Raw genomic sequence first — 13,037 nt, 5'->3', positions numbered from 1 at the left:
GCGAAACGTTGTTATCAACAAAGCAGATGAGGACAAATATCCGTCAAATGTATATAACATAAATAATGCAACAAATATTCTGCTTCTAATTCTTGCGTCCCTATTTCCTTTCAATCTTTTCTAAAATAACATTAACCACTATATTTAGAGCAGGTATCTCATTTAACTCTTTTTTATAAGACACATTTGATTAAAAGTTTGCATGAAGTGCGAGGCCTGCTGACTCAGTAGAGGCTAACTATTTAGGTGTTCAGGTGGTACGTGGGATTAAAGGCCTGATGATTAAATGATGCTATGCCGTTCGTTTACAATTAGATCGACTTAACTTTCGTTTTCACGGTTTATGTATGATATTGGACGCTTTAGCTTTTAGCTATTTTCATATAATCGTGTATCAATTATGTTTTTCGATAAAATATCCATTCAAATTCATTTTCTACGATTTAGATTTATAATTAATTGATACTGATCTTAGCTGGTTTATTCTCCCGTCGCGCTGTATTAGGACGATTCCAGATTGATAGTTAAAGCAATATATGGGTTCCACTACTTCATGCTCTGTTCGTTTTAATTATGATTTCATTTTGTAAATATATGATATAGATTTTGATGTGGCAATGATTATTTTCTTGCATTATTTAATTAATCCATATGTTTGTAGTTTTATTCTGGTTATTTCATAAGTTATTATTATTATTGTCTTCTGTGTTATGTAGAGGGAATAAGTTTTCAGCTAGTTTCATTAAATAATGCGCTTAGTTCACTAGTGCGATATAATTCTGTAATAATTAGTTTCGCAATAACTTTTTTCCAGATATTTCTGTCTTATATGTAGTATTTTCGAAATTCTAAGCTTTGTAGCTATACGTATAGAACTATTTATGACGGAGATATAATGCTTGAAGTTTGAAACAAGGCCAGTAATTTCGGTTGGGGAGGAGGAAGTAACTCGATTGCATCGACTCCAAGATTCAGTAGGCACTTGTTTTATCGACTCCGGAAGGGTGAAGGATAAAATCGACCTCAGCGAAATTTGAACTCAGAGCATAAAGACGGACGAAGTACCACTAAGCGCTTTGCCTGGCTGTATTTGTAATATTAAGTAGGTGTACACGTAATGGACATATTATGCTGTTTCTCTGTTGTATGTTATTTCTATGTTGATGTTTTAACGCTGCTTAAACAGACAAATTGAATGGCATTGCTCGGGTGTCAAACTAAAGAATAATATCCAATGTTAATAAGGGCTGGTGATGACAGAGTGCGTTTGATATGCTTAATGTCTATCAATCTTTTATATCTTGTGATGTCGTTGTTCTAAGTTATCTTGCCAATCGTAGGGATTAACCTGTTAAGCGTTTCTTTAAACGGATCATGATGTGTTTTGCTATTTTTATATATCATACATTGATATTGTATGATTGATCTTCTTTGTGATTTAATTATGGCTACAATAATACATATGCAAGGGTTTCTAGTTAAGAGAGATTTTTTGGCATATATGTATGCATATATCCATATGTAGAGAGAGAGAGAGAGAGAGAGAGAGAGAGAGAGAGAGAGAGAGAGACTGGTGCACTCGCATACGCATAAATATGTACATAATTTTTTGTAGTTTATGTATGTGAACATTTGAAGTGAAATGAGTTAAGAGAAATAGATGAAAGTTGTCGGTATCATATATTTGATTAACAACTATAAACATGTTGTTCAACATTTCTTTTCGAACATTTCTCCATTGTTTACAACATGGACATAATTTCTGATTATGGATCAGTCTCTTGTTTTTGTGTTTTTAACATAATGTTATGTTAGTTGTTTTCTTTTGGAAAACGTATATATTTTATCATATCTGTTTAGAACTGGAGCATTCGTCTGAAAGTACACCATTTCCTGGATGTAAATTTCAAAATTTGCAAACAAGATTTTGCCAGGAATCTAGTTTGCAACACGCCATTATGATTGTCTTTGTATTTTTGTATTTTCTTTTGCACTTATCATATAAGAGAGATTGTTGATTGATGATTTATTGATATTATTTCTGTTTGCAGGTATGTTTGAACAATAGCTTTGACATAACTGGTACCAACTTCAAATGAGTGCTAGATAATCTCAAGACTGAAGAGTTTCCAGAACGGACATGCCAATAAGGAAAATGAAAGTCTGATTGTCTGGAGACAAGAGGATAGCTGAGAGTAAGTTGTTCTGCATCAATAGGCGTCATCAGCTCAATTACCCTTATCTTATTTTCAGAAGAATGGGCACTTAGAAATGTGTAAAAATAATAGAACTCATTCATGGACTGGCCAATAACCATAAAGAAAAAGAACATTAGCTAACAGAAATAACTAAGCGCGGGCAGTTGCATACATCCGTACAGTACGGACGATAAAGGGATCTACTCCTGTTATCTTGTAGCGCAGAAGACAGAATCTAATGTATTGAAATTTCTTAACTTCAAGGAATAGTAAAAAAAAAATGGCTCCTTAACAAACATGACCTAACTTCAAATAAGAAGGATTGATAAACTCAAGAATCAAGAATTCTTTTAAATTGGTACTTCATTATGAAAAACCAAAAAACAATTCAATTGTCTGGGGACAAGAGAATAGCTATGGACACATATTATTGTATCAATACGCGTCAATATAGAGGGATTTCAGAGATCACATATACATTTGTGTGCGTGCGTGTGTTTGAGTGTGTGTGTATGTGTAAGTATGTATGTATGTATGTGTGGAAGAATTATGTATTACATTAAAAGTTACAGCCAGTAGGAGTGTTCTTGTGCTAAGTTGTAAATAACATACTTTTATATCGAATGTTGCATAATGAAAGTGGGGAAGTGAACATACAGAAAATAAAACATCCTTAAAAATATCCAATAAAGTGTATAGAAATTTACAGTAATAATCCATTTTCTCATTTACTCTAGTAGCTTTCATTATATATTATTGTATTTTAAATTTTGCTTTACTTAATTTACTGCGTATAATGTTTTCAAGAAGATAAATTTATTCTATCAAATTTCTATATATTAAATGCTTTAAATTGTTTATATTTTTATCCTTTTAAAATATTTTAAGTGCGTTTAATTCATTTTAACATTTTATTGATTATGCTCTAATATATTTTTTTAATTATCTGTTATTCTTTCAATTTAATTTAGTACAAAAGTATTTCAAAGAAATACTTTCTCCTTAATGCTTTGGTATCTCACGCATCGTGTTGTTTATTTTCCCTTGAATTTCCTGACGACATATTTGTAGCATACGAAATTAATACCAATTCAATAAAATACTGTTACATTGCAAACAACACGTTTGGTGGCCAAGATAGCAGCCTCAACATACCAATCGACTCAGACAGGTTCCAATATTTTTTTCTGTCTAGGTAAACTTTGCATCGCATGATAAGTGCAAAAGAAAATACAAAGCCAATCATAATGGTGTGTTGTAAACTGGATTCCTGGCAAAATCTTACTTTTAAATTTTGCAATTTACATACAAGAAGAGGCGTACTTTCATACGAATGCCTCTGTTCTAAACAGATAAGACTAAATATGTGCGTTTTTCAAAAAAAAAAAATCAACTAACAAATCATGTTAAAAGCCCAAAAACAAGTGACTGACCCATAATCAGAAATTATGCCATGTTGTAAACAATGGGGAAATGTTCGAAAACAAGTGTTGAACAACCTAAACAATATTTTGGATGCCGAATATCAAAACGGTACTTAAAATACAAAAGAGTAAATATTGCAGGCTGAAAAAAAAAAAAGAATTGTTGAGAGACTGAATTCATAAAAGAATAATAGTCAAATTTTTTAAAGCCAGTTCGTGAAACAAACGGAAAGAAAGCAAAAACATAGCAAATGCATACAAATGTGATAGATATAATTCAATATTGGAAAAAGTATTTCAAGCAACCTCTAACGGATCTCGGATAAAAATATTAGAAATTTCTTGCAGACATATGTAAGTGCGTGCATGTATACGTGTGCGCTTGTATATGTGTCTTTGTATGTAAGCATATGTGCATAGAAATTCTTACATATACATACAAAAATAAGTACATAAAAACATACCTACCTACATACATGCCTACATACATACAGACATACATAAATACATATATATATATACGCACATATATATATAGATACATATATGTATGCATATATGTATACATATATGTATATATATATATATATATATATATATTTATATATATATATACATGTCATATACGCATATTTATATATTGGGTGTCATATAAGTTCGTTCGTTTCTTTCCAATGTTATTTGAAATAACAAAAAAATTTCATTGTAGTGTTTTCTTTTTTTATGTTCTGCTACTTTACTTATTTTCCTTCATTTTTGTAGCTATATTCTTCCTCTAAAAATCTTGTTTATCGTTTTAGTTTTTCAAATTTGATTAAATTTTTCCTCTTTTCAGACATGCGAGGATAGACTGCCAAGTAAAAATAATAGCGTTTTCGACCTACTTGAATCGACGTTTCAAAAGCTGACAAAGTTACTTGAGATATTTTTGTTGTGTGCGGAGAAGCACTATCAATGAAAGAACAGTGCAGAAATGGTTTTCTGCTAAAAGGAAAGGAAATTCAACGTCACACATTTTCTGCGCTCCATCCTTCAATGAGGACCGACTGTGCAGCTCATTCACGAGGACGCGACAATTCACTAGGAACTTGGCCTAACAGATGTGACACTCTCATGATACCGTCATCCCTTACCGTCACTCAATGGGTAAGCTCGAAAAACTCGATGCACAAGTGCCACGTGCTCTGAATGAAAGAGACGAACTCCGTCGCTCATGTATCATCGGTACTTTTCTCACTCTACATCGGTAGTTTTTCTCCCATCAGGCTACCCGTGACACACCGATTTCTTTACTGCATAGTCACCGGCTAGGAAGTATGCTGTTTTTACGTCAATATGAAACGGAAGAATGTATTAACTGTGTCCTGACAAGTAAGCAACTGATCGGGACAAGCCAGAGTTACCTACGTGAGAAAATGTTTTACGATTGGCGGGATTCGGAAGGGCTCATCTTGTACGAAATGATTGAAAACAACCATTCAGTCAGTACGAAGCGTTAAGCTCTGTAAATACACTGGCTCAACAAGGCAATGCTGTTGAAATGACCTACCGGTGACACGCCTTCCTTCTTCAATGCGAAAACACTCGCCAGGATGTCATTATTTAAGACCGACCGTAGCCACCGTATTCCACTCATATAATGCCTTCGTATTGAAGCACTTTTCTGTCCTGCACCAAGATTCTGCAGTGTTTCGTGCAGCAGAGCAAATGAAGCATAAGTCATACTTCAACGTATTATTTGAGTTAAGACCCGATGATTCCTGCAACTAAATCAAGAATAACTAACGGAACATTGGCAGGGTGTTGTTAACAGCGAAGATAAATATAAAATTGTCTGACTTGCTAATGTTGTTGATGGAACGTAAGAATAATTTTTTAAAACTGGAAAAAAGCGAACGAATTCATTTGACAACCCAATATATATATATAGAGAGATACCTCTATGAATATGTATATATTTGTGGGTATGCGTGCCAATATAATTATACCTCTATGAATATGTATATATTTGTGGGTATGCGTGCCAGTGTGTGTGCTTGGTCGTGTATGTGTGTGCATGTGTGTTTATATTCGTATGTACGAGCACAAACATTTGCGTGAATATTCATATATATAACTTTGATAACTTTGATAGGTTTCCGTCAGAATAGGCCCAGGGCGTGCCTAACTTAATAGCACCGCCTGGTGAAGTCTTTTAATCATATATGGGGCAACAAGGCCCATTCTAGCAAAGTTATTATTGTTGAAGACATATGCGGGTGAAGGCGGTTGGTCCGGTATTTTTTGAAGAAATTTGTAATGAGCAAAATATATATATATATATATGTATATGAATATATATATATATATATATATATATATATATATATATATATATATATATATATATATATAAAACAATATATATATATATATATAATATATATATATATATATATATATATATATATATGAAAAAATATTTTTCATATAAATTAGACATTGTATCATGAATAGCGATTGAGAAACCGGTCGATACATTAAAAATTATACTATAACCATGTAAGTGTGCGTATTTTCCGTTTTTATTTTTCTTATATACATTACAATCCACCACGTGGGGACAACCGAAATTCCTCTTTTCTGTTACTACTACTATATATATATATATATATATATATATATATATATATATATATATATGTGTGTGTTTATATAGATTTATAGGCGTGTAAGTGAATGTGTGTGTGCGTGTATAAATATATGTATATATGCATCTATATATTTATATATACAGGTATGGGGATGAAACAGAAAGATAAAATACAAAATGAGAATCTGTATATTCTTATTAATATTTAGCAGAAGTAACAGAGTAACTAGTTTGACAAGTACCAACACGCAAGAAACTGTCGGACCTTGAGTTACTCTGTTATTTCTGTTATTTATATATTTTTTTTATTTATATATGTTCGTTATTTTTATTTATCTGTCATTAGACTACGGCCTTGATGGATGATCACCCAGACGAATTTCCATTCGAATGAGTCGATCCCAGTACTTACTGTTTTCTTTTAAGAATGGCACTTATTCTATCGTTCCCTTTGCCGAACTGCTAAATTTAAGATACCTAAACAACCAAGTGGCGGTTGGGGACAAACAAGACACACACACACACACACACACATATGTATAAGTATATAGATAGAAAGATAGATAGATAGATAGATAGATAGATAGATAGATAGATAGATAGATAGATAGATAGATAGATAGATAGATAGATAGATAGACACGAAAAACTTCTTTCCCTATCCGTCTACCAAATCCACTCACAAAGCTTTGGTCAACCCGAATCTGTGGTAGAAGACACTTGCCCAAGGTGGCAAGCTGGTCAACTGAACTCGGAAACATGTACTTGGAAAGCAAGTTCTTATCACACACTTGCGAATACCTGTGAAGATCTCTGTAGAAACAGAACACGATTAACTAAATTGCCCAGATATAGTACAGCAATCTGCATATGTTGTTATTTTACTTTTCTTTGGTGACATGTGTAATTTGTAGGTCCTAGATGGAGCGCCAGTATACAGGGTGTCTCGAAATTAAGGCAACCGAAGTTTCGGGGTTTAATAACTATCAATAAATGTGATAAGATATGAAATTTATATATCATAAAAGCTTAGTAAGCCTCCTTTTTGTTTCAGACTAAATACATTCAGATTTATAAATGGGATAATGGCTATAGACTAAAATACAATCATAACCCTCCTAAAAGGAAGCGAAAGTAATTCAGCTATAGCAAAAAAGCTTAAAATTAACCGAACAACAGTCTGGAAAATTGTCAAAAAATTTCAAGAGACTGGTTCCACCGTTGATCAACCTGGACGTGACCAGAAAAGAACTATGTGAACCCCTCAGTTTATCAAAAGTACAACAGAAAAGATACGGTTAAATCTTCGTTGTTCTGTCAGAAAACTGGTTGCTTCGGCAAAAGTAAGCCAAACATGTATGTATCGAATGTTGAAGGAAGATCCCATGACCCACCCCTACAAAGGGATACGCCGTCATGAGCTCTCACAAATTTATAAGGGTGCGAGACTGGAGAGAAATCGTCTTATCCTGCGTAAGATTGCTGAAGGCACGCTTCCCAAGCTGGTGTTCACTGATGAAAATAAATTTGACATCAAACAGAAAGTAAACCACGAGAATGACTGACTTTGGAGCATCTGGCTCCATCAAGAGTAAGCTCATAAATCGACGTCAAAATCCACAGTCAGTTATGGTTTGGGCGGTTATGACAACCACTGGAAGATCTCCCCTCGTTTTTGTGCCCTCTGATGTTAAAGCTAACACTCAGTGACACATTAGCGACATTTTGAATGCTGTACTGCTTCCATTGGCGAATGAGCTCTTTTGAAATGCACATTGGAGCCTCCAACAGGACAAGGCAGCATCTCACAGAGGCAACAATGGATTCAGAAAAACATTCCGTCGTTCATAAGCAAAGATGTATGGCCTTCGGGAAGACCCAATCTCAACCCGTTAGATTTTCCTGTTTGATCCATTTTGGAGACGAAGGTGGCGAGCACTCGTTATGCTTTGCTCGATGCTCTGAAGGCAAAACTGCGCTAGAAATAGATTTCGATTCCCCTGGAACAGCTACGTACCTAGTGTGAAGCATTCGCACTTAGATTTCGGGCTGTGATTCGAAACAGAGGTAACAGAGGTGGTCATATCGAATAAATGTGGCAGTGTCATAATTGTTTTGCATTGCAACACTTAGACTATATGCATATATATAATGTTATATTCTGTTAAGAACGTTGTACAGTAGAGTATAAAGCTCAACCACCTTCAGATTTCACCTGGTGCTATCCACCAATAGTCTTATACGTATTGCCAGATTTGTGTTGGGACTCCCGTAGTGTGTGAATAGATAAATGAATAAGTTGAAGTCAACAAGAAGGGATACCGTTGGACATTTACTTGTAATCACTATAATTGTTTCCACGCAGCATAATTCTCCAGATTTGCAGGTATATGGTTATGTAACTGATTCCCTGCATTATGAGATCTAGTAGTGTTTCCTCAGGCGATTTATAAATATTGTCTCTGTAATCTCGAATTCTCGGCTTCATGTGCATCTTCTGTATCTGTCCTGACCTGCGAGGTAGTAGCAGCCACTGAGTGCATCAAGAAATTTATTGTACCTGAAAGTCTGTCGATAAACTGCTTTGAATTAATCGATGGAGTAAAAGGGTGATTTTGCTAATCACTTGAAACCGAGAATTTGGTTTTGCTATGCACTTGAAGCCGAAAATTTGAGTTTATGGAGACAATATTTATATATCACCCGAGGAAACCCAATTAAGTATTATAATGCAAGGAAACGGTTACATAACCAAATACCTACAAGCCTGGAGAATTACGCTACGTGTAAAAAATTATAGTGATTACAAATAAATGTCCAGCCATATCCCTTCTTGTTGACTCCAACTTATTCAATTATGTGTGTGTGTGTGTGTGTGTGTGTGAGGAAGTGTGCATGTGATTACACATATACTAACGAAATATGAGGAAATGATATAACGAGAAAATTTACATTTAGTCTTGTAAAGTAATTAATAAAATTGTTCTAAATCGCATTATTTTAGACCAGTTTTCCTTTTCAATAGAAAGTTGATCAGTGTAATGTACAGGTGAAATAAATATCTTTTAAGCTTCAGTTAACACATGCCAATTATATTTTAATTGAAACCGAAGTGCCATGCATCACACATATGCATTAAAATTATAATACCCATTAGAATTGAATCTTGCGTGTAATAATATATTTTCGTTTAATTTGATTAATAGCAATTCAACAGTAATTGTGAGATTTCTTATTTTTCCTGCAGATAGATAGATAGATAGATAGAGTGATTGATAGATAGATAGATAGAAAGATAGATGAGTATATATACACACACACACACACATATATATATATATATATATATATATATATATATATACAAGAGCATACACACGTACACAAATACACACACACACACATACATACATACATACAAATATATATATATATATATATATATATATATATATATATATATATATATATATATATATATATGTATATATATATGGCTCACCATTGAGCCATATATACATACATATATATATATATATATATATATATGGACCATTGACATGTGGACTATTTACATAGTAGCTAATCATTCAAAGTACTGCGAAAATACTGCCTGGATTAACCTGAAATTATACGCTAGAACCTATACCTTCACGGAAGCACGGACCAACCTTCGTACCCTCTGGAAAAATATGAGCTTTGAACTTTATTATCCTTTCTGTATTGTTCTCTTTACTTGTATCTCTTTCTCTTTACTTGTTTCACTCATTTTGACTGCGGCCATGCTGGAGTACCGCCTTTAATCGAGCAACTCGACCCCGGGACTTATTCTTTTGTAAGCCCAGTACTTATTCTATCGGTCTTTTTGCCGAACCGCTAAGTAACGGGGACATAACCACAGTAGCATCGGTTGTCAAGCAATGCTAGGGGGACAAACACACGCGCGCATATATATATATATATATATATATATATATACGACGGGCTTCTTTCAGTTTCCGTCTACCAAATCCACTCACAAGGCTTTGGTCGGCCCGGGGCTATAGCAGAAGACACTTGCCCAAGATGCCACGCAGTGGGACTGAACCCGGAACCATGTGGTTGATAAACAAGCTACTTACCACACAGCCACTTTCTTCTTCCATTTTATTCCTTATAAACTGTGAAAATCCCGTCTAGAACTTTCATATATGCTCACCTTGTCTATAATGACGGAATACCTTGTCTATAATGAATGAATACTTAATACATGCTAACCTATCACTTGGTATATTCCAGAAATAGCTGTAAGACTTCAAATTTACCCTAGTTAAATTATTCTATATATCTTGAGAAACTCGTCCTGCCTTAGCTTTTGTTGTCCCTTATCCCCTGATATACTATATATCTTCAAACACAAGCTTAATACGGATCCCTAACTCTAGCCTCAGGTGTGAACTTCGAACCTAAAGGATGATCACTTATAGCACTCACTCGGCGTACCTATTTGTTTAGATTACCATTCAACTAAACCCCACATATTTATATATATATATATATATATATATATATATATATATATATATACATGTGTGTGTTTGTGTGCATTACTGGTACATATGCATATATGTATGTCTATGACAACTAGGCATTGATACGTAATGTAGTGGTGTCAGCCTAAAACATGGTACATGCAAGTGCTACAAGAACGCAATATAAAAATAAGTTATTACATTACCTCTACGATTATGAAGCCATGTTGTCGCACATAAGCAGTTGCACGCAGTTTGTGGATCGTATCACATGATTAATGCCAGAAATAATATCTGTCACAACGTATTTCGATAATGATATTTTTAATATGTATCTATCAAATTTTCTATCTATATATTTACGTAGTTGTGTGTAATTATATATAGATAAATAGTTAGATAGTTTGATACATACCTATAGATGCAAACACACACACACACACATATATATTTGTGAATATATGTATACATTCATAATACGGTTGAATTCTTGGTTAATCATTCTATATAAATTTTTAATATTGTTTTATCTTTACGTTTACTTTGGAACAAAACTTCAAGTCTACTTATATCAAAGAACGTTACTTGATGCTCTTGGTCTCAAATTCTTGGTAGTTCGGCCTGCGTTTTCAATATTACATCGTGTTATAATAGGGAAAAATATCAAGATTATATAGTGCAACAATATTAGATAACAGTATATCCTGAGGCAGAATTGGAATTTAACCAAGATATATTAAATATGGCAGATTTATTAATAGGAAAATATACCATAGTAATAAATACAGTGAAGAGACACATCAAGCGTGAAATAAACTACGAAAAGAACGATTTTATCATTTACAACATTTTTGTGTTTTCATCAAATGTCAATAGAAACTTTCATAATTCATGCGACGGGGTTTAAGCTATCTTAGAAAGTCAATGAAGTTGGGAACATTAGTGTTCGAAACTAATTTTCGAGGAGTAAAAAAGGAATATGACAATTCTTAAAGTGTTCAGATCTCACAGTAGGGCCTTTTGTGAAGCATATATTTGTGTGCGTGCACGTATATATTTGAGTGTATATATTTGTGTACGGTTGTGCCTCCGTGTTTTATTGCTTTGTATGTTCTCCGTGGGAACTATTTCATTTGCACAATTGAAAGCGAAGCATTTTGAGTTAAGAATGTCCCTGGGATTTGTAAATATGTGAGCGAATTATTGTTTATGTATATGTATATGTATTTTTGGATATACTTACACTCATGTCTTAGTTGAGCATGTCTTTTTATTACACAAATACATGTGCTTCATAACCCTTTATCTATATGAGTGAGTGTGCTGTAGACCGTTGCAGTCGCATTTTTATATTAATTTTAGAGAAGACAAATGGGCAGTCATTGCGCTACTAATCGATTGTATTCAAAGGATGCGAGTAATTTTTCCCCTTTTTCTTTATTGGAGAAAGCCAACACTTTGTGTTTTCTCTGCAAACTTGATGCTACATGATCCTGTGAACTTATCAGTATAGATACAAACGAATAATCTATAGGCAGGATACGAGAGATAAAAGTTCATCCAATGTATGTATGTATTTATGTACTTCCGTTTTGATTTGATAGATCTTTCTCTTTACTGATGAACGACTATTGTGTCTTGTGTAGCGTCTCATGATGCTCTATATTTCTATTTCGTCTCAGACTGACGTTTGCATTTTTACATTTTCATTTTTCTCCGTTAAGAACAAATTGTTTTTATTTTTATAACTCGTTATAAAAGGTTTCTGTATATAGTTCTTTTGTTTTTCTTGTTCTTGTCTTACCTACCATTGTTTTACCGTATTGTTTTATGATCTTCGTAGTTCCCCCCCCTCATCTTTGACCATTGAATTTAGTAATTTCATAATTCTTTCTTGTCTATTTGTCCCCTTTCCTATCCACTGGTAAATATTTAACAATATCCCTTAGTCTGTCCCCATCTCTTCTTCACCGGATAAATTCTTATAAAACTTCTTGCATTCGTGGTGTGGAATAAAATTTTGTAATAGTTTCCTTCAAGCAGAAACTGCAGATTTCATCGTTTGTATAAATAATGACAGAAAAATGACTCGGTCATTCCATCTGTATTTATATGTGCCTATATACAAACATACATATAATCGTACACAACACATATACATATATACATTTATAAATATATATATATATGTATATGCGCACATATGCATATATATATATATATATATATATATATATATATATATATATATATATATATATATATATATATA

The 13,037-nt window shown here is 33.4% G+C and overlaps 1 protein-coding gene across 5 annotated transcripts in view; it reads left to right on the top strand.

Moving 5' to 3' along the window:
• Positions 1-13,037, top strand: part of LOC115214417 (pyrokinin-1 receptor) — a 384,104-nt gene that overhangs the window by 282,954 nt on the left and 88,113 nt on the right. For 4 of the 5 annotated variants that reach the window (XR_005004275.1, XM_036514944.1, XM_029783615.2 and 1 more), the window contains one exon: positions 2,052-2,195. The exons of the other annotated variant lie outside the window; for it this stretch is intronic. The gene's annotated coding sequence lies outside the window, so the exon portion shown is untranslated. The remainder of the gene's footprint in view (positions 1-2,051; positions 2,196-13,037) is intronic. 5 annotated transcript variants of the gene reach the window in all.

The sequence above is a fragment of the Octopus sinensis genome, linkage group LG1 (assembly GCF_006345805.1).
Source record: "Octopus sinensis linkage group LG1, ASM634580v1, whole genome shotgun sequence".
NCBI classification, from domain to species: domain Eukaryota; kingdom Metazoa; phylum Mollusca; class Cephalopoda; order Octopoda; family Octopodidae; genus Octopus; species Octopus sinensis.
The sequence above is the reverse complement of the archived record's forward strand: the minus strand, read 5'-3'. Positions and strand labels throughout refer to the sequence as shown.